Raw genomic sequence first — 19,911 nt, forward strand, 5'->3', positions numbered from 1 at the left:
TTGAAGTTCTACAATATACACTATTATACTAGTCTTAGAACTTATTCACACGACCACAATTTATGAAATTTGCTGCCCGCATTTTTGAGGGTCAGTATATGTATTCATTCATTTTCATGTATTTATTTAAAAATCCTTTTTTTTTTTCATGGACCCACATCTTCGTTTTTCTTCACTGATTCAGATGTATACAGAAAAGTATTGGATATACCAATAGATAAAACGTCACGAGTAAAGATGAGCGAGTACTGTTGGGATCAGCCAATCCGAACAGCACGCTCCATAGAAATGAATGGATACACCTGGTACTTCCACTTTGACCGGCCGCTTAACCCACCGCGTACCGGCTACGTCCATTCATTTCTATGCGAGCGTGCTGTTCGGATCGGCTGATCCGAACAGTGCTCGCTCATATCTAGTCACGCACTCACTCGGGACGAGGATGAGAGTTGAGATTAAAGGTAAGTATTTATTCAGATATTTAAGATAACACATTTCAGGGTTTAGGAGTCACACAGGATGCTCCACCCCTTCATCAGACCTTTTTGAAGACAAAGCAGGGACTGAACTAACCACCTGATACAAATAGACATACAAAGTCATCACCCTACTGACCGAGCCACAGGACTCCTAGGAATTCAGTTTTATTCAGTTGTATCACATCAAAGTCTATAGGTCAGTGAAAAGATGTGTATATCTTCTGTTTTTTACGGACCCACAGACTATAGGGGATGCAGAGGTAGCAGTCACTAGATGTACATGGACAATGGATAACACATCCACAAAATGGATTTCCGATGATATCCAAGGGTTAGCCTGAAAGCCCCAGTATTAGACCTTATTCATACAACAGTGCCAATTTTGACGAAGCTAGCATGTGTTAAAAATGGCAGTGAATGGCCGAACCTGAAACCTTTGGAAAATTCGGAACACGTCTGGTTTGTTGGAAACCAGTGAATCTTTATTCATCAGTTTATTGAAATGGCAGGAAAGAGGTTCTTAGTCCCAGTGTAAGGGCTAGTTCATATGGGGCTAGTGACCGCGTATTTTGGTCCTGATTTGGGACGGGAAGCCACGTGAGAATAGGACCAAAATGCGCTTGCTGCAGTTTCCTACAGTCGCAGCTTCCTGCTCTGGAGTAGCCCAAATTAATGGGCCTAGTCCGGAGGGTGCTATCGCGAGGCAGACGCCGGGGGTGAATCATCCATGGAATCCGCCTGAAGAAAGGGCAGCTCGCTTCTTTTTTCCATGAGCAGGAACATACCACTCACAGCAAAAAGAACGCTAGCGGTGTACATAGACCTCTATTGTGAGGGGGTGGATTTTGAGGTGGATTTGGCCTCAAAATCTGCCCGCTCTTGCCCCATGTGAACGAGCCCTAAGAGCAGTCTCCAACACCTGACTCTCCATACATTGTACCACTACAACTCCCAGTGTTGCATGCTGTTAAGGTCCATTAATACAAAGTTGTTTGGCGAGGATTTTGGCAAGGAAAAAATCTGCTTCAGGAATTTGGAAATGATTGAAGTGGGTTTTGGAGCGTTTTTTGAGGCTTTTTTAGTTGTTTTTCTTTTTTCCCTCCAGCACAGTGTATAGACCTTTGAAAAAAATGCTAGCATTTTTTTCTGCGCGGTTTATGCCAATTCTGCACCCAAATCCATGACGTGGATTTTCCACCTTCCATTGACTGCGTTGGTTTTTGTAGGTGGAATCCGCCTGAAGGAAGCTTTTTTTCCATTAGTGGAAAAATTCCGTGAGTGGAAAAATAAAGTGAGCGGAACCCATAGAACTCTATGGGAAGGCGTTTTTTCCACGTGGATTCAGCATCAAAATCAGCGCCAAAAAACTCAGTGTGAATGGACCCTCAGGGTATGCTGGGAGATGTAGTTTTGCATCGTCTACAAAGCCACAGGTTGGAGATGACTGATGTTCAGACTTATTGACAAAGAGTGGTTACTTAGTATCCAAGAACCTGACTATATTCTGAACCCCTGCCTGGTGCATCGCAGTGGATTTAGGCCTGGTATATATTATAGACACAAGTTTTAAATAACTTTTTTTTAATAAAAGATAACCTTTAACAATACTAATACTTTCCTATTCCTTCTACTTTACATGTAATTCTCCTTAATCACAAGATGTCATTTCATTTATTGATGGATAATACTTTATTTTACAGCTTTTCCTCTGTTAGATCCTGTTCACACCACATTTTTAGATGAGAAAAAAAAGCATCTTTAAAACAGGTTGAAACAATATCTATTTTATTGCTATTTGCATCTATTTTACAAAAAAGCAGGATCCATCTGGTTCCTAAAAAATAAAAGCAAAAGAGACCATGTATCAATTTTGTGTCCTTTTGCATCCGATTTAAGGGTAAATTTCACCAGAATGCAAAAACTTGGGGTGAACTTCCGTTGACTTGTAAATTTTGAATTTCAGTCTTTAATGTCTGTAATTCTATGAAGAATTAGTATAAAGGTCTTGCAAAAATTGGAAGAATTAAAAACAACAAAAAAAAAAACAAACGCTGCAGAATACTGACTGTGGACAGAGAGAATATAAAGATATAAATGGTACAAATGGCACCAGATGTGGGATCATTAGTAATCAATGGCTCTAGATCAACAGGAATCCAGAAATAGCTCTGGAGAATTATTAACGGGTATTTATAGCATGCCATATTTACTTCCATTATGTATAGCAGCAGGATATCCATGGACAGAGAACTAGATGAGTAAATGAGATGAGAAGGTGAGGTAGCAGCCGGGTTTTTTTTTTTAACACATTGTTAGCTCAGGTGCAAAAATTTCATGAAAGGGTTTCACCTCCTGAGCAGCGATTATATTCCAGTGTCTTCACAGTTAAAGGAATCCTATCTTTCAAACCCTTTTTTTCTAACTAACACATCGGAATAGTCTTAAGAAAGGCTATACCTTTCGTTGTCTTCTCCACGCCGCCGTTCGCTTGAAATTCCACTTTTTGTCGGTATGTAAATGAGTTCTTTTGCAGCACTGGGGGCGGTCTCCAGCGCTCCAAAAGCACTAGGGGTGTCACCAATTCTGCGAAAGAACTCTCCAGCGCCGCCTCCATCTTCTTCTGGAATGAGGTCTTCAATGCGTCTTCTTCCGGCGGTGTCTTCTAACTTCTAGGCCTTGGGCCTAGGGCAAAGCTGACTGCGCATGCTGACCGCCCACAAGAAAATGGTCGCTTACAATACTGTGCAAGCGGTCATTTTTATTGTGGCCGCGAGTATGCACAGTTGGCTTTGCCCTAGGCTCGAGGCCTATAAGTTAGAAGACACCACCGGAAGAAGACGCGGTGAAGACCTCGTTCCAGAAGAAGGTGGAGTTCTTTTGCAGCATTGGGGACACCCCCAGTGCTGTTTGAGCACTGGAGACCGCCCCCAGTGCTGAGAAAAAACTCCTTTACATACTGAGAAAAAACAGAATTTCAAGCGAACAACGGTGCGGAGAAGACAACGAAAGGTAGGAGAGGAATAGCCTTTCTTAAGGCTATTCCGACGTCTTAGTTAGAAAAAAAAAGGGTTTGAAAGATAGGATTCCTTTAAACATTTTTGGTGTCAATTTTTAGACACATTGCAGAAGATTATTTTAGACCACCATTTTGTATGATGTATAAATAATGTTTTACAATATTGTATGATAAAGTGTTATGCTATAGGTGCCTATGATTGACCAGTGGATATTTCGTGGATCGTGAGCTGCATGACACTGGCGTGCCCCATATGGGCGTTGAGGCCCTATCCCAGGCCTCAGCAGTGATCGTGGAGCTCATTATATCACCAGGGAAGCTGGAAGGAGATCCAGAGGGAGGGCCAGATAAAGCAAAGATGCCCAGAAGAGTTAACAGAAGGGGTATATAACTCTATTATATTGTGGGCTCTGAAGAGACCCCACAGTATAATAATTTCACTCCCAGTTCACGGGTGACAAGGTTTTGGGTCGAAATTTAAACTTTTGAAAAATTTGGGTTTAATTTGCTTCTATCTAAACTGGTTCACTCAACTCTAACAGACTGGACTATAATAGAATATAACACCTGATTACTGATTTTGATTCTGCTCTCTGTAGCTGGTGGCACAGGAGGGCTACCTAAGTAAGGAGAACTGGGAGTGGACAAGATACTCCTTGAGACCCTTGCAGTTGGCATTGGCAATTGTTCCCTAAAAGCTGCAGCAAGATTTGGTGCAGAGCATGATAAGACATTAAAATAATATACTTATCACTATGTAAGTAACAAATTATGCAGCTTGTTATGCTGGAAGTATGTACATGGACCTAGGGACCTACTGTGATTGGCCTTGGCCAGTGTGGTCAACGCTGGCAACAGTCCTCATGTTGAATCTAGTGGGACATTTGCTGCTGGATACAGAGGAGCAGCTCTCCCACTGTGTGGCTTTTGTGATCCAGGCTCATTATCTGCAGCTCATCGCTCATGCCCATTAAATAAGGATATAGCTGGTATGGCTGTGACTGAACTACCAGAAAAATGGCCTGAACCTGCAGAAGACTGTGCATCTATTACTGTTTCCAGGACACACATTCCCTTATGGTTGACATTGGAATGGAGAAGGAATGATGATGTTGATAACCATATACTAGTTGTGGATGTGGCCTAGCTACCAAAAAAAGACATGGCGGGAATCAGAAAAATGGCGTAGAGGGATGATGTTGATGTTAATGTACATGGGTGTTGTGGGGCAGAAGTTCCTACCTAGCGTAGATTTCCATTCTTTCCCTAGGATGTCTGACACATTTATGAAGAGTCCACAGCCTCTTCATACATCTCTCGGTCCCTGCACCAATAGGTCTGTTTATTAAAACTGCGTACGATATGCCAGTCTTAATAGATTTTCCCCATAGTCCCTACATATTTGCCTGCATGGCCACAGCTTTTCTGCTTACAGATTTTTATGGATATGTTGTTTTGTAAAGTACTGAAAAATTTCCGAACAGTAGATATCTGCCCAAAGTTGCCACCATTAGCAGTGCTGGATCTTGGGTAGTATAGGTTGACCATCTAGTATCTTCCTTTATATAGTATTCTGCATACAATGTGTATTAGGCATACCCTTTAGCAGGCAATTTCCATATTCTATTACATTTAGTGTATATAAAAATTTCCCAGACTTTGACTTCTCTGTTTTCTGGATGACATTGGATTACAATACACGATCTAGGTTTGGTATCACTACTAGGCGTTGTAGAACACATTTGTCAGGCTGGTTTCTGACTTGAAGAATGAGCTGAGAAAGGAGTTTTAAAATAGTCTCATCTACATGAAAAAGGAGAGATACTTACTGTATTGGATCCTTGCCAAAGATTTGGGCTGATTCACTTCTTTGACATCAATCATTGGAGAAGGAAACCTGGTTATCTAGGATACAGTATACTATATATTGCTTATGTGGTAGGAATTTAAGCTGACCTTACACATTAGAGAAATGTCAGACAAACTCGTCAATTTCAGAGGGATCAGTCAGCAACCTAATTCGTATTGAGGACTCCCTACTTTACCCCCATGAGAGATATTGGGGCAGAAAAGTATTGGATTGTGCATGTATATAGTGGTGGAGGGGTCAGGAATAGCTGTCAGCTGTTGTTTAACCCCTGCAGAGGCCTAAAATAACAAGCTCCATTCAGTCCAGAGGAAAGTCTCTTTTTAGGTCTCCAGTCTTCGTTGACATTTTGGCTAAGTGGTGAGCAACACTGCGCAACTACTTATTGGCTGTATCGCTCACAAGAGAGCCAAAGGTCAGGAACATCTAGGACCCAAAGAGAGACTTGCCACATGGATAGATGACATGTAGACTTTGTTATTTTAAGACTCTGCAGGGGGTTAAAAAATCCCACATTGAGGAAAAAGTACTAGGGCTTCATCCTTTTTGGTCCCAAATGTTTAAGCTACGTAAATAGGTGATACCCACCCCCCTCATTCTTCGCAACTTCTCATGTTCTGGGAAGACTTTCTACAAGAGGAGTGTGTCTGTGGGAATGATTGCCCATTCATCCAGAAGAGCATTCTTGAGGCCAGACACTGATGTTGGATGGAAGGACTTGGCTCACAATCTGCGTTCTAGTTCATCCCAAATGTTTGATGAGGTTGTGCTCAGGTTTATGTACTGGCCAGTCAAATTCTTCTAAACCAACTCCTGCAGCCATGCCTTGGTGAACCTTGCTTTGTGTACTACGGCAGAATAATGCTGGGATAGAGAAGAGGTTTTCCCCAAGCTTTTCCAACAAGATTGGAAGCACAGTTGTCCAAAATGTTTTGGTAGGAAGAGGCATTTAGACTTTTCTTCACTGGACTAAGGGGCCTAGGCCATCCCCTGAAATACAACCTCATAATATTATCCTGTTCAACCAAACTTTTGATTTGGCACAATGCAGTCTGGCAGGTAACGTTTCCTGGCATTTGCCGAAACTGAACTGCTCCAAATTGGACACCACTCGGACACTTGGTGATACAATTCTTACATGCAACTGCTCAGCCATGGAAACCCATATCATAAAGCACCAATACACAGCTTTGTTGCGGATGATAATACCTGATGACTGGTACTCTGCAGTCACTGAGTCACTCGACCATTGGGGACTCTTGTACTCTTATACTCTAGATTTGGCACCATAACTTTACATGCAAACACTTTGTGGCTGAATTGTTGCAGTTCCTAAATACTTCCATTTGTGAATATTACCACTCGCAGTAAATGATGCTGGATTTTATACACCTGGGACTGAATTTCAGTGTATATAGGGATCCGTGAAAACGGGCAAAAACAGAACCTGATCTATATTGTGATGGTTCATTACAACGGACTGTCAAAATATCAGTTATGTGAAAAGCCCCCTTTTACAGACAGTAAAATTAACGCGGTGGTGTAATGGGCATCAACAAAATGGCCATCACATGGCCAATATTCACTGTTGCAAGGTAAACCATTGCATCCCAGTACTATTGTCCTTATAAGAATGGGTTCACAAGGTTCAGGTCAGTTGCATTTGTTGCAGTTGTGCTGCTGTTTTTAATCCAAGCATCTTGAGAACTACATGCAGTTTTTGATTCTAGGAATAAGTAATACATGTTACTATGCATTTCGGTCATATTTGTCAACTCTCTTGAAAGTCCAGGAGACTGGAAATGACCTCTCAGTGCAGGTAGTTCTCAAAGGGAGTCTGTCAGTAGTAGATAGGTATAAGCCTAATCCCAGTCCCCAAAGCACTTTGTCCTCATTTGCATATGAACAAAATGGTCTCCAAATCTACATATTTGGAAGTCATAGAATCACTTTTACAAATATATAACAAATTTACTGCTGACTCATTTCAGATGCTTTTATGTAAAAAAACGGACAGAACTGCACCATGTGAACTCAACCTAATGAATGTTTTTGCTTGCTTCCCAGTAAAGCAGTAGTTTACCTACTATGGAACCAATTAGAAGTAAAACTTGGGTGACAGGAGTTTCACAACCAATTCTTACACTCTAGCCAGGAACACTGATCTCCACCTATCACAACAGCTCGGGAGCTGCATGTTTAAGACCACTGGGCAAGAACCGAGAGGACTCCAAGAATTATTGTAAGGAGTAGAGATGAGCGAACAGTGTTCTATCGAACTCATGTTCGATCGGATATTAGGCTGTTCGGCATGTTCGAATCGAATTGAACACCGCGTGGTAAAGTGCGCCATTACTCGATTCCCCTCCCACCTTCCCTGGCGCCTTTTTTGCTCCAATAACAGCGCAGGGTAGGTGGGACAGGAACTACGACACCGGTGACATTGAAAAAAGTAGGCAAAACCCATTGGCTGCCGAAAACATGTGACCTCTAATTTAAAAGAACAGCGACGCCCAGCTTTGCGTCATTCTGAGCTTGCAATTCACCGGGGACGGAGGTTTCCGTCCAGTTAGCTAGGGCTTAGATTCTGGGTAGGCAGGGACAGGCTAGGATAGGAAGGAGAAGACAACCAACAGCTCTTATAAGAGCTAAATTCCAGGGAGAAGCTTGTCAGTGTAACGTGGCACTGACGGGCTCAATCGCCGCAACCCAGCTTTCCCAGGATCCTGAATGGAATACACTGACATTGTATTCCTGTATACCCCATATATACACCCCAAATCCCCGTTTCAACGGTGTGCCCCCCCACCTTCACCTCAGAAATACCCTGCAAGTCCCCTAGCAATAGAATTGGGGCTATATACACCCACAATTTTTGCTACTGGTATATAGTGCCATTGTCTGACTGGGAATTCAAAGAATATATTGGGGTTACGTGCACCCACAATTTTTGCTACTGGTATATAGTGCCAGTTTCTGACTGGGAATTCAAAGAATATATTGGGGTTACGTGCACCCACAATTTTTGCTACTGGTATATAGTGCCATTGTCTGACTGGGAATTCAAAGAATATATTGGGGTTACGTGCACCCACAATTTTTGCTACTGGTATATAGTGCCAGTTTCTGACTGGGAATTCAAAGAATATATTGGGGTTACGTGCACCCACAATTTTTGCTACTGGTATATAGTGCCAGTTTCTGACTGGGAATTAAAAGAATATATTGGGGTTATGTGCACCCACAATTTTTGCTACTGGTATATAGTGCCAGTTTCTGACTGGGAATTCAAAGAATATATTGGGGTTATGTGCACCCACAATTTTTGCTACTGGTATATAGTGCCAGTTTCTGACTGGGAAATCAAAGAATATATTGGGGTTATGTGCACCCACAATTTTTGCTACTGGTATATAGTGCCAGTTTCTGACTGGGAATTCAAAGAATATATTGGGGTTATGTGCACCCACAATTTTTGCTACTGGTATATAGTGCCAGTTTCTGACTGGTAATTCAAAGAATATATTGGGGTTACGTGCACCCACAATTTTTGCTACTGGTATATAGTGCCAGTTTCTGACTGGGAATTCAAAGAATATATTGGGGTTACGTGCACCCACAATTTTTGCTACTGGTATATAGTGCCAGTTTCTGACTGGGAATTTAAAGAATATATTGGGGTTACGTGCACCCACAATTTTTGCTACTGGTATATAGTGCCAGTTTCTGACTGGGAATTCAAAGAATATATTGGGGTTACGTGCACCCACAATTTTTGCTACTGGTATATAGTGCCAGTTTCTGACTGGGAATTCAAAGAATATATTGGGGTTATGTGCACCCACAATTTTTGCTACTGGTATATAGTGCCAGTTTCTGACTGGGAATTCAAAGAATATATTGGGGTTATGTGCACCCACAATTTTTGCTACTGGTATGTAGTGCCAGTTTCTGACTGGGAATTCAAAGAATATATTGGGGTTACGTGCACCCACAATTTTTGCTACTGGTATATAGTGCCATTGTCTGACTGGGAATTCAAAGAATATATTGGGGTTACGTGCACCCACAATTTTTGCTACTGGTATATAGTGCCAGTTTCTGAGTGGAAATTCCCCAAATAATTTGGGGATTCATTCAGCCTACATCTCAGGCTCTTGCCATATTCACCCAGGTTGTCAGTGCTGCACCAGCTCGTTCCCAGACAACTCGGCCCGAAAAACACATTACCTATATAGAGGATTTGGACAATGAAGACAACATGTTCTAAATCTAATGTCTGCACCTTCTCCAGAATTAAAATAAAGGCAGCGTTTAACTTTCAAATAGCACTGCACAAAGGAAGATCTTATCAGCTTGTCTCATGACATGCTACTAAAAACTGTCATTTGTGTATCTTAATTTAAATATAGTTGTATAAGCTTTTTGGGTTTTAGGCACTGCCAAGTTATTTATTACCACCCGCTCCCTTATAATGATGATGACGCCAAAGTCACTGTGGGTGTTCAGAGCTCACAGCTTCGGTTGACATTTGTCTTGCTCTCTGTCGGTACCAGCTGTCTTTTTGGATACCGTAAAGTTATGTTGACTTTATTAACAGCTATAGAAGCTTTAGCCAGGTTGTGACGGTGTGTAACCCTAACAACACTAAGTGGGATACACATTAATAGTCAGTCTATGTACGCTAAACGTATCACTGAAGTAATTTTTTTCCCCTCTCCCCTAATATAAGAAAGGAACAGACATTAGACCTAGACCGGGGTTCGAGGCTTGTAAAAATCCAGTATTATTTGTTCTTCATGATGTGAAATATGTGTTGAAAAGCAACCCAAGATAAAGTCAGCCATGTGTGCCAGTGTGTTACTTGGCATGCCTTTGCTGGCCCCAACTGTAAGGGTCACTCTCCATTTCCTCCATTTTCCACTCCCCTTCACACCATTTGTGGTGAAGCAATGGGATGCACTGAAGTGCACCCTCTAGCCTCGTGTGGGACAGGGACATCAGATGCCACTCCAACCCCCTCGTCTTCCTCCGCCAGCCAACGGTGCGAAGATGAGAGGAGTGTGCTCTGAATGTTTTCTGCCTAGCAGAGGCTAGTTCTCACTTACGAAAATGGCCCCACTTTGACCTGTATATCAGGCACAATGGTGTAGGTTTCAAAGAAACATGGCACCAACAAGTTGAAAAACGTGGGCCATGCGTGGACCGTGTTTGAGTCTGGCAAGCTCCAGATCTGCTACCAGGTTCCAGCCATTATCACAGGCGCAAAAATGCTAGGCCCCAGGTGTAGCAGGGAAAAAAACAATGCCATCTCAGCCAGGATGGCATCCCTGACCTCGGAGGCACTGTGCTGTCTGTCCCCCAAGCTGATCAGTTTCAGCACGGCCTTCTGACATCTCCCCACGCCAGTGTTACAGTGTTTGCCGCTAGTAGCTGGGGTGGAGGTTGCAGCATCGTAGGGTTTCAGTCTACTCCTGCCATGAATTTTGGCCTGGGAGAGGAGATAGGCCACCCCAGTTTGCACCCAAGGACCAGACTCCACCACATTCACCCTGCCTGTCATTAAAGATAAGCACTGCAGCATCCCTGACCACAGGCGCTTGTCCATGTGTCGGTGGTCAAGTGGACCTTGCAGCAAAGCGCAGAGCTCTGGGCCCGACTGATGTTATGGGACACATGCAGGCGCAAGGCAGGGACAGCACACCAAGAGAAGTAGTAACGGCTAGGCCCAGCATAGGGAGGTGCCCCAGCTGCCATCTGCTGACGGAAGGCCTGGGTATCCAGAATCATAAACAAACACCAACATCTCCAGGGCCAGCAGTTTATCGATGAGGCTGTTAAAGGCTTGGGCATGGGGGTGGGTTGTGTTGTACTTCTGCCTGCAATGAAAAGCTTGGGAAATGTGGAGTGGCTGGGAAGAGGCGCATGATGGTGCAGGCCAAAAGGGCGCATGAGGGTGAACTCCCCAATGTGTCAGAGATAGGTGTGTAGGTGTCCTTGCATCATATACTTGCACCATATTTGGCTTTGGAAGTTAATTTTGTGCCAAAAAGTGGTTAAGACAGCGATCCCTCAGCTACTCCCGTTACACTGTCTATTGAAGTTACCATCTGTGGAAGTGGACCACCATTTCTAAGATCCCAAAGGAAGCAGGCAAGAGATGTGCAGTGCAGAAAAAAAAGATGAGAAAATAAGTGTAGGCTGTAGAGCACAGAGGGATTGGAGAGGACAGAGCTGGTGTCGGCCAGGTATTCCCACAACATGCGCCTATACTTGTCCCTCCTGGTGACACTAGGCCCCTGAGTGGCAGTAATTTGTCCAGGGGGGCCATTAACGTGTTCCAGACCTAGGAATAAGTCTTCCAACAGGGTAGAGTTTTGCATGCCTTTGCTTCTACCCACTGTTTTTGCTGCTTAGCTTCCCTCCACATCTACACTGCTTTCGCCCCTAAACATCACCCCACTTTATGCATCTGCTTCTACCCTGTTTTTTTGTTGAATTAGCTTCCCTCCACATCTACACTGCTTTCACCCCTAAACATCACCCCAGTTTATGCCTTTGCTTCTACCCTGTTTTTTTGTTGAATTAGCCTCCCTCCACATCTACACTGCTTTAGCCCCTAAACATCACCCCGGTTTATGCCTTTGCTTCTACCCAGGTTTTTTGTTGATTTAGCTTCCCTCTACATCTACACTGCTTTAGCCCCTAGACATAACCCCTGTCCATGTGGGGTCGGTGGCCTCGTCATCCACCAACTCCTCTTCCAATTGCGCACTGCCCCCTTACTGCAAACCGCACATGACCACAGCTTGCCCTGATGGCAACTGTGTCTCATGATCCCCACTTAGGTCCAGACAAGTCGGTGGCGGGTCCAAAACCCCAAAATTGGAAGGAAATGGCGGATGCTGCAGTATTTCTAACACCTGTTCCTGGTGCTCGGGCCTGGTCTGTGTTGTAACCTGCACCCTGCTTAACGCAGCTGCCATATCCGGAGTTGTGATGAGCGCATGCTGATGTTTCGTGTCCAGTGCAATGGATGGGATGGGATTTCACATAAGTCTGCCACCCATGGCCACTCATGGTTGAGCAACTGAGGGAGTTGACTTTGACGAACCCGAGGGTTTTGGAGTTGGAACTACATCAAAGGTCTGTGCTGCTCACACACTCTGCTCAACACATGATATGTTTAGTGCCAGCAGTGTGGAGACGTCGCACAACAGCCGTTGTTCCAGCAGGTACAGGCGTTGTAGGAGTGCATAGAGGCTAGCAGCGGCAACTATACACTTTAAAAACTATCCGCACAAGCGCCACACTTTCACCAGTAGCTCAGGAACATTGGGGTACTTTTTTAAAATGATTAGCAGCAATGAGTTAAAAACGTGGCCCAGGCATGGAATATGTTGCAGGCTGCCAAGCTACAGAGCCGATCCCAGGTTACGGCCATTATCACACATGACAACATGCCTGGGCCCAGGTGCAGTGGCAAAAACCACATTGCCGTCTCATCGAGGATGGCATGACTCACTTTGTAGGCAGTGTGCTGTCTGGCCCCCAAGCTGATGAGCTTCAGCACGGCCCGTTGACGTCTCCCCACACCAGTGTTGCAGCGTTTCCAGCTCGTAGCTGGGGTCAATTTAACAGCGGAGGAGGGTGGTGTTTCAGCCCTCCTCCCAGGAATGTTGTGTGGGGAGACAAGTCAGGCCACCACATTTTGCGACCCGGTCCACGCCTCAACTACATTCAACCACTGTGCCAAAATTGAAAGGTAGCGTCCCTGTCCGCATGCACTTGTCCATTCGTAACTGGTCACGTGGAACTTTAGGGCTAAGCGCTGAATTTAGGGACCGCCTCATGTTTGGGGGAAAGTGCTGGTGTGGACGGCACAGTGCGGTGGCGCAGTAGACACTCTGCCCAAAAAGGGCAGAGTGTCCCCCAGCCGGGATTCCAACATCTCCTGGGCCAGATTTCTTGAGATGAGGCCATTGAAGCCTTGGGCATGTAGGTGGGTTGCGCTGTACTTTTGCATGAAATGAAAGGCTTGGGAGATGGGGAGTTGCTGGGAAGAGGCGCATGATAGCGCGGGCAAAAGGAGAAATGGCAGGAAAAGGTGAGGATGAGGGTGAACTCCCCAAAGTGTCAGAGGCAGATGTGGAGGTGTCCTGGCTGCTGGTCTGGACTGCAGCGCCAGCCCTGTCAACAGCGGGAGAGGCAGTGGCCGCCAGGCCAAACGACGATTATCCTGCGCTTGCTCTCACCCACTGAGCCCAGGGCTTGCCTTCCAAATGATGGCACCCGCAAGAGGTGGTGAGATTCCTCTCTGCAGATCTCCAACCCATCTTGGACTTGCAAATTGCACTAAATTTGTCATGTAACTGACATGTATATGATGAGTCTATCCATTGACTGTTCATTTTGGTGAAAGTCAGCCTGTCAGCTGACAGACAGCTGTGCTTGTCAGTGATGATGCCACCGGCTGCTTGTACCCCCAGTTTTTGCTGCTTAGCTTGCCTCCACATCCACACTACTTTTGCCCTACACATCACCCCTATCCATGCCTGTGCCTCTAGCCATAAGTCTGCCACCCATGGAAACTCCTGGTGCAGAAAGTGAGGGAGCTGACTCTGAGGAACCCTTGGGTTTTGTAGCTGGTACTCCATCAAAGGTCTCTGCTGCTCACACACCCTGCTCAACATACGGTATCTAGGGTTAGAGCGTGTGGTGACCTCGCACAACAGTAGGTGCTTCAGGCAGATGTAGGCCTTGCTGGAGTGTATTGCGGCTAGCTCCAGGTACTGTAGACTTGGGAAAGTGGGTGTCCAAGTGCCGCACTTTCACCCTTAGCTCAGCTAATTTGGGGTATGTTTTTAAAAATCGTTGCACCACTACATTGAACACGTGGGCCAGGCATGGAACGTGTTGGAGGCTGGCAAGCTCCAGAGACCTCCAACAAGACAAAAAAGCCTGGCCCCAGGGGCAGCGGGGATAAACAAATTGCCATCTCATCCAGGATTGCATCCCTGACCTCAGTGGCAGTGTGCTGTCCGTCCCCCAAGCTGATGAGCTTCAGCCCAGCCTGCTGACGTCTCCCCACACCAGTTTTGCAGCGTTTCCAGCTCGTAGCTGGGGTCAATCTAACAGCGGAGGAGGAGGGTGGTGTTTCAGCCCTCCTCCCAGGAATGTTGTGTGGGGAGACAAGTCAGTCCACCACATTTTGCGACCCAGTCCATGCCTCAAGTACATTCAACCACTGTGCCAAGATTGAAAGGTAGCGTCCCTGTCCACATGCACTTGTCCATTCGTAGCTGGTCACGTGGATCTTTTGGGCAAAGCGCTGAACTTAGGGACCGCCTCATGTTTGGGGAAAAGTGCTGGTGTGGACGGCACAGTGAGGTGGCGCAGTAGCCAGCAGGCCCAAAAAGGGCAGAGTGTCCACAAGCTGGGACCCCAACATCTCCTGGGCCAGAATTTTTGAGATGAGGCCGTTGAAGCCTTGGGAATGTGGGTGGGTTGTGCTGTACTTTAGCCTGGAATGAAAGGCCTGGGAGATGGGGAGTCGCATTGCAAAGTGTGTAAACCACACTCAGTTTGTCCTCGACCTATACATTTAGAAATTATCTCCCCCAGCGAGGAACGTGGCCTCGATGGGGGAATTTTTCTAAGGAAGCTAGAAAAGAGGGCATCTTGGGCCTTGCTGGCTCAGGTCTAGCTTCTGTCATGCAGCTGTCTTCTGCCTCTGGACATCCCTTTGCCTCTAGCCACCTTTTTCCCTGCTTAGCTTGCCTCCACATCCACACTGCTTTTGCCCCTAGACATCACCCCAGTCCATGCCTCTGCTTGTACCCCCAGTTTTTTCTGCTTAGCTTGCCTCCACAGCCACACTGCTTTTGCCCCTAGACATCATCCCTATCCATGCCTCTGCCCCTAGCCATAACTCTGCCACCCCTGGAAACTCATGGTGCAGAAACTTTGGGAGCTGACTTTGAGGAACCCTTGGGTTTTGTAGATGGAACTCCATCAAAGGTCTGTGCAGCTCACACACCCTGCTCAAGATACGGTATTGTAGGGTTTCAGCGTGTGTGAATGACGGACAACAGCCTGTGTTTGGACAGATGTAGGCCTTGCTAGATTGTTTTTAGGCTAGCAGCGACTCCTGTACACTTGCAAAAGTGGGCGCACAAGCGCCGCATTTTCAACAGTAGCTTCGGTACATTTGGGTATGTTTTCAAAAAACGTTGCACCACTAAGTTAGACGTGGGCCAAACATGGAACGTGTTGGAGGCTGGCAAGCTCCAGAGCCGCTACCAGGTTCCAGCCATTATCACAGGCGTAAAAATGCCAGGCCCCAGGTGTAGCAGGGAAAAAAAAATGCCATCTCAGCCAGGATGGCATCCCTGACCTCGGAGGCACTGTGCTGTCTGTCCCCCAAGCTGATGAGCTTCAGCACCGCCTGCTGACGTCTCCCCACACCAGTGTTTTAGCGTTTGCCGCTAGTAGCTGGGGTGGAGGTTGCAGCGTCGTAGGGTTTCAGTCTACTCCTGCCATGAATTTTGGCCTGGGAGAGGAGATAGGGTACCTCAGTTTAAACCCCGGGACCAGGCTCCACCACATTCACCCTGCCTGTCCTTAAAGATAAGCAGCATCCCTGACCACAGGCGCTTGTCCAAGTGTCGGTGGTCAAGTGTACCTTGCAGCAAAGCGCGGAACTAAGGGCCCACCTGATGTTGAGTGACACGTGCTGGTGCAAGGCAGGGACGCCACACCGGGAGAAGTTGTGACGGCTAGAGACAGCATAGTGAGGTGCCACAGTTGCCATCAGGTCCGGGAAGGCGGGAGTTTCAACAAGCCGGAACGCCAACCTCTCCTGGGCCAGCAGTTTAGCGATGTTGGCGTTCTAGGCTTGCGTGGGTGGGTGGTTAGCGGTGTATTTCTGCCGGCGCTCCAATGTCTGAGAGATGGTGGGTTGTTGTAAAGAAGCGCCTGATGGTGCCTTTGATGGTGCAGGAGAAGGAGATAAGACAGAAACAGGGGAGGATGAGGGAGAAGTCAACAAAGTGGCGGAGGCAGATGAAGTGATGTCCTGGCTCGTCCTCTGGAGTGCATCGCCAGCACTGTGAGCAGAGGCAGTGGCATGAACGGCGGGCGACGTTTGTCCTGCCGTTGCTGCCTGCCACTGATTCCATTGCTTGGATTCCAAATGACGGTGCATTGAAGTGGTGGACAGGTTGCTCTTCTCAGGGCCCCTACTTGATTTCGAGAGGCAAATTGTGTAGACGACACTATATCTGTCCTCGACGCATTCCTTGAAAAAACTCTACACGTTTTTCTGGGCTGGGTACAAAAGGGAACATCTTCGGACATTCCGGGTCTGGCCTGGCTTCGGCAAAGCAGCTGACCTCTGCCTCTGGACATGTCTCTGCCTCTAGCTACCCTTTTTGGTGCTGCACCTGCCTCAACATCCACACTACTTTCCCAGCTTGACATCCGCCTTGTCCAGGTGGGGTCGGTGTCCTCGTCGTCCACCACCTCCTCTTCCAACTCCTGTCTCGCCTCCTCCTCCTGTACAATGCGCATGTCAACTGGCTGCCCTGACAGCAACTGCGTCTCATCGTCGTCGATGAGGGTGGGTTGCTGGTCATCCGCCACCAAATGGACCGGAGATGGAATGGAGGAGACTCTAGTGTTTGAGCATCTGGACACAGATACTCGTCTGTTAGGTCCGTGGAATCGCGAAATGGAGGGGCAGGTTGCGGTACAGTCAAAGGAAGGGAGAACAGCTCTGGGGAGCAGGGACAGTTGGGGTTATTGTTCTGGGAAGATTGGGAATTTTGGGTGGAAGGAGGACAAGACTGTTGGGTAAGAGGAGGTAGAGGCTGACTGGCTGGTGGACAATGTGCTTTAAGCGTTATCCGACAGCCATTGCAAGACCTGTTCCTGGTTCTGGGGCCTACTAATCTTTGTACCATTCAGCCTAGTTAATGTGGAACTTTTGTGCAAAGCGCAGAACTTAGGGCCTGCCTGATGTTAAGGGACACATGCTGGTACAAGGCTCAACTCACCCTAAGTGCCAAAAACACTGCTGGTGCAAGGCTCTACTCATGCCAAGGGCCTCAATCTCTGCTGGTAGCTCAGCTTAAGGTCCTGTAACTTTGTTTGGAAGGGCTCATGTTAAGGGCTAGAAAAGTGAATTTTGGAAGGTCTTACCACATCACACACACACACACACACACACACACACACTCAAAATGACAGATAAGGGTGAGGGCTTTTGGATTTCCCATTGTCTATTTCATCCGTGGTTGTCATGGGGAACGTGATTTAAAGGGGTGGTTGTTACTGTTTGTTGAGCTTAAATTGGGGTTTGTGTCCATCCATTTGGGGAGTAAAGAAGGTTTCCAGGTATTTTCCCACTTTGATAGAGGTTTTTTTTGAATGTGTAAAGTGTGTAGTTGTTAGGCTGTGATGTTGGGGTAATAAAGGGTCTTTGGTGTGTTAGATGCCCCCAGACATGCTTCCTCTGCTGTCCCACTGTCATTCCAGAGGTGTTGGCATCATTTCCTGGGGTGTCATAGTGGACTTGGTGACCCTCCAGACACGGATTTGGGTTTCCCCCTTAACGAGTATATGTTCCCCATAGACTATAATGGGGTTCGAAACCCGTTCGAACACACGAACAGTGAGCGGCTGTTCGAATCGAATTTCGAACCTCGAACATTTTAGTGTTCGCTCATCTCTAGTAAGGAGGACTCCAAGAATTCTAGCACTTATTCATGCAGTCAAATTCCACCAAGTATAACATATTCTGTCTCTCCTGTAAGTCAAACATAGAAATATAGCAGACAGGTTGCAGAAAATGCCATGTCCATGGTCCATTCAACCTACCATTATATTGTTTCCATTTTTTTTGGAGGATACACATGTGTTTATACAGGACATGCTTACATTCACTTACTGTAGATTTTCCCAACTACATCTGGAAGTTTGTTCCAAGCCTACTATAGAAAACTACATTCAGTATCATAGTATTTCCTGACATTGCTTTTGGACTTCCCCCAACTAATTTCAGTTTGTGCCCCCTTCTTCTTGGGTTTAGATTTTTTTTATCTTTTGTTTTAAATTTATAGCTTTAACATATTTAAAGGTTTCCTTCATGTTTCCCATTCCCTTTATTCTACAAGGCTAAACAAAATAAGTTCTTTAAACCTCTCCTGATGTTTTATGCTTCAGACCTTTCACCATTTTTGTATTCCTTCCTTGACCCCATCCTATTTTATCTTGTCCTTTGTAGATGAAATCTACTAAGTACAGTATTCCAGATGTGGCCTCACCAGCGCTCTGTGCGTCGGGATCATAATCTGGTTATACCTGTAGATATACAGCTGGGCATTCTACTTGTCTTCCCTTCTACCTGACTGCACTATGCTATCATTTCTAGGTTACAGATATCAGGACCCCTACATCCTTCTCTTCTGTAGCCCTGACTAGCATAGAACTGCCGATACAATACTCCGATAGAGGCTTCCTTCTCCTCAAGTGCACTCTCTTACATTTGGATCCATGCAATTTCCACTATTTGGACCAGTCATGCAGTAATGCTAGATCTTTTTCCATGTTACAAACCTCTCCAGGCGTATCAACCCTATTACAAACTTTTGTGTTACTAGAAAACAGCCAAACCTTACCTACCAAACATTCTCCTATGTCACCTACAAAAATATTTAAAAGTATACATTAGATTGGGTAAGGAGTCTAATTTTCAATCAATATCTGTCCAGATTTGCCCCTAGGGACCTTTTCTGTTGTCCAAATCACCAGGTGTGGCAATTGATAAAAGATTTGGTCGTACAATCTCAATACCACATCTTTCCTATCAGTGTACAGTCTTCCTTCCAGTTGCGGCAATTAATGGACGATTATGACTAAAGATCATTGCTAGACAATTCCACTACCACATCTTTCCTATCAGTGTATAGTCTTCTTTGCAGTGGTAATTGACAAACAGTTATGACCAATGGTCATTGCTAGATTTTCTCATACAATCCACCTATCACATCTTCTCTGTCAGTGTACCACCTTCCTTCCATCTCTGACAATTGATGAAGGGTTATGACGGATAGTCATTGCTAAACTTGCTTGTACAATCCCGCTACCACATCCCTCCAGCTGTGTATTGGATGCATGGTTATGAGTAATGGTCATTGCAAGGCTTTGTCGTACAATCCTGCTACCACATCTTCTCTTTCAGTTTACAGCCTTCTTTCCAGCTTTGGTAATTGATGAACAGTTATGACCAATGGTCATTGCTAGTTTTGCTTGTACAATCCTGCTACCACATCCCTCCAGTTGTGAATTGGATGCATGGTTATGACCAGTGGCATAACTAGGAATGGTGGGGCCCCGTGGCGAACTTTTGACATGGGGCCCCCCCAACCGACAGCGAAGACCTTGACCGACCCCCTCCTCCGCACTCTATTATGTCCCTTAGTGGCCCCTGCACACAGTATTAGATAAGATAAGATAAGATAATCCTTTAATAGTCCCACAGTGGGGAA

Source organism: Leptodactylus fuscus, chromosome 3 (assembly GCF_031893055.1).
Source record: "Leptodactylus fuscus isolate aLepFus1 chromosome 3, aLepFus1.hap2, whole genome shotgun sequence".
NCBI classification, from domain to species: Eukaryota; Metazoa; Chordata; class Amphibia; order Anura; family Leptodactylidae; genus Leptodactylus; species Leptodactylus fuscus.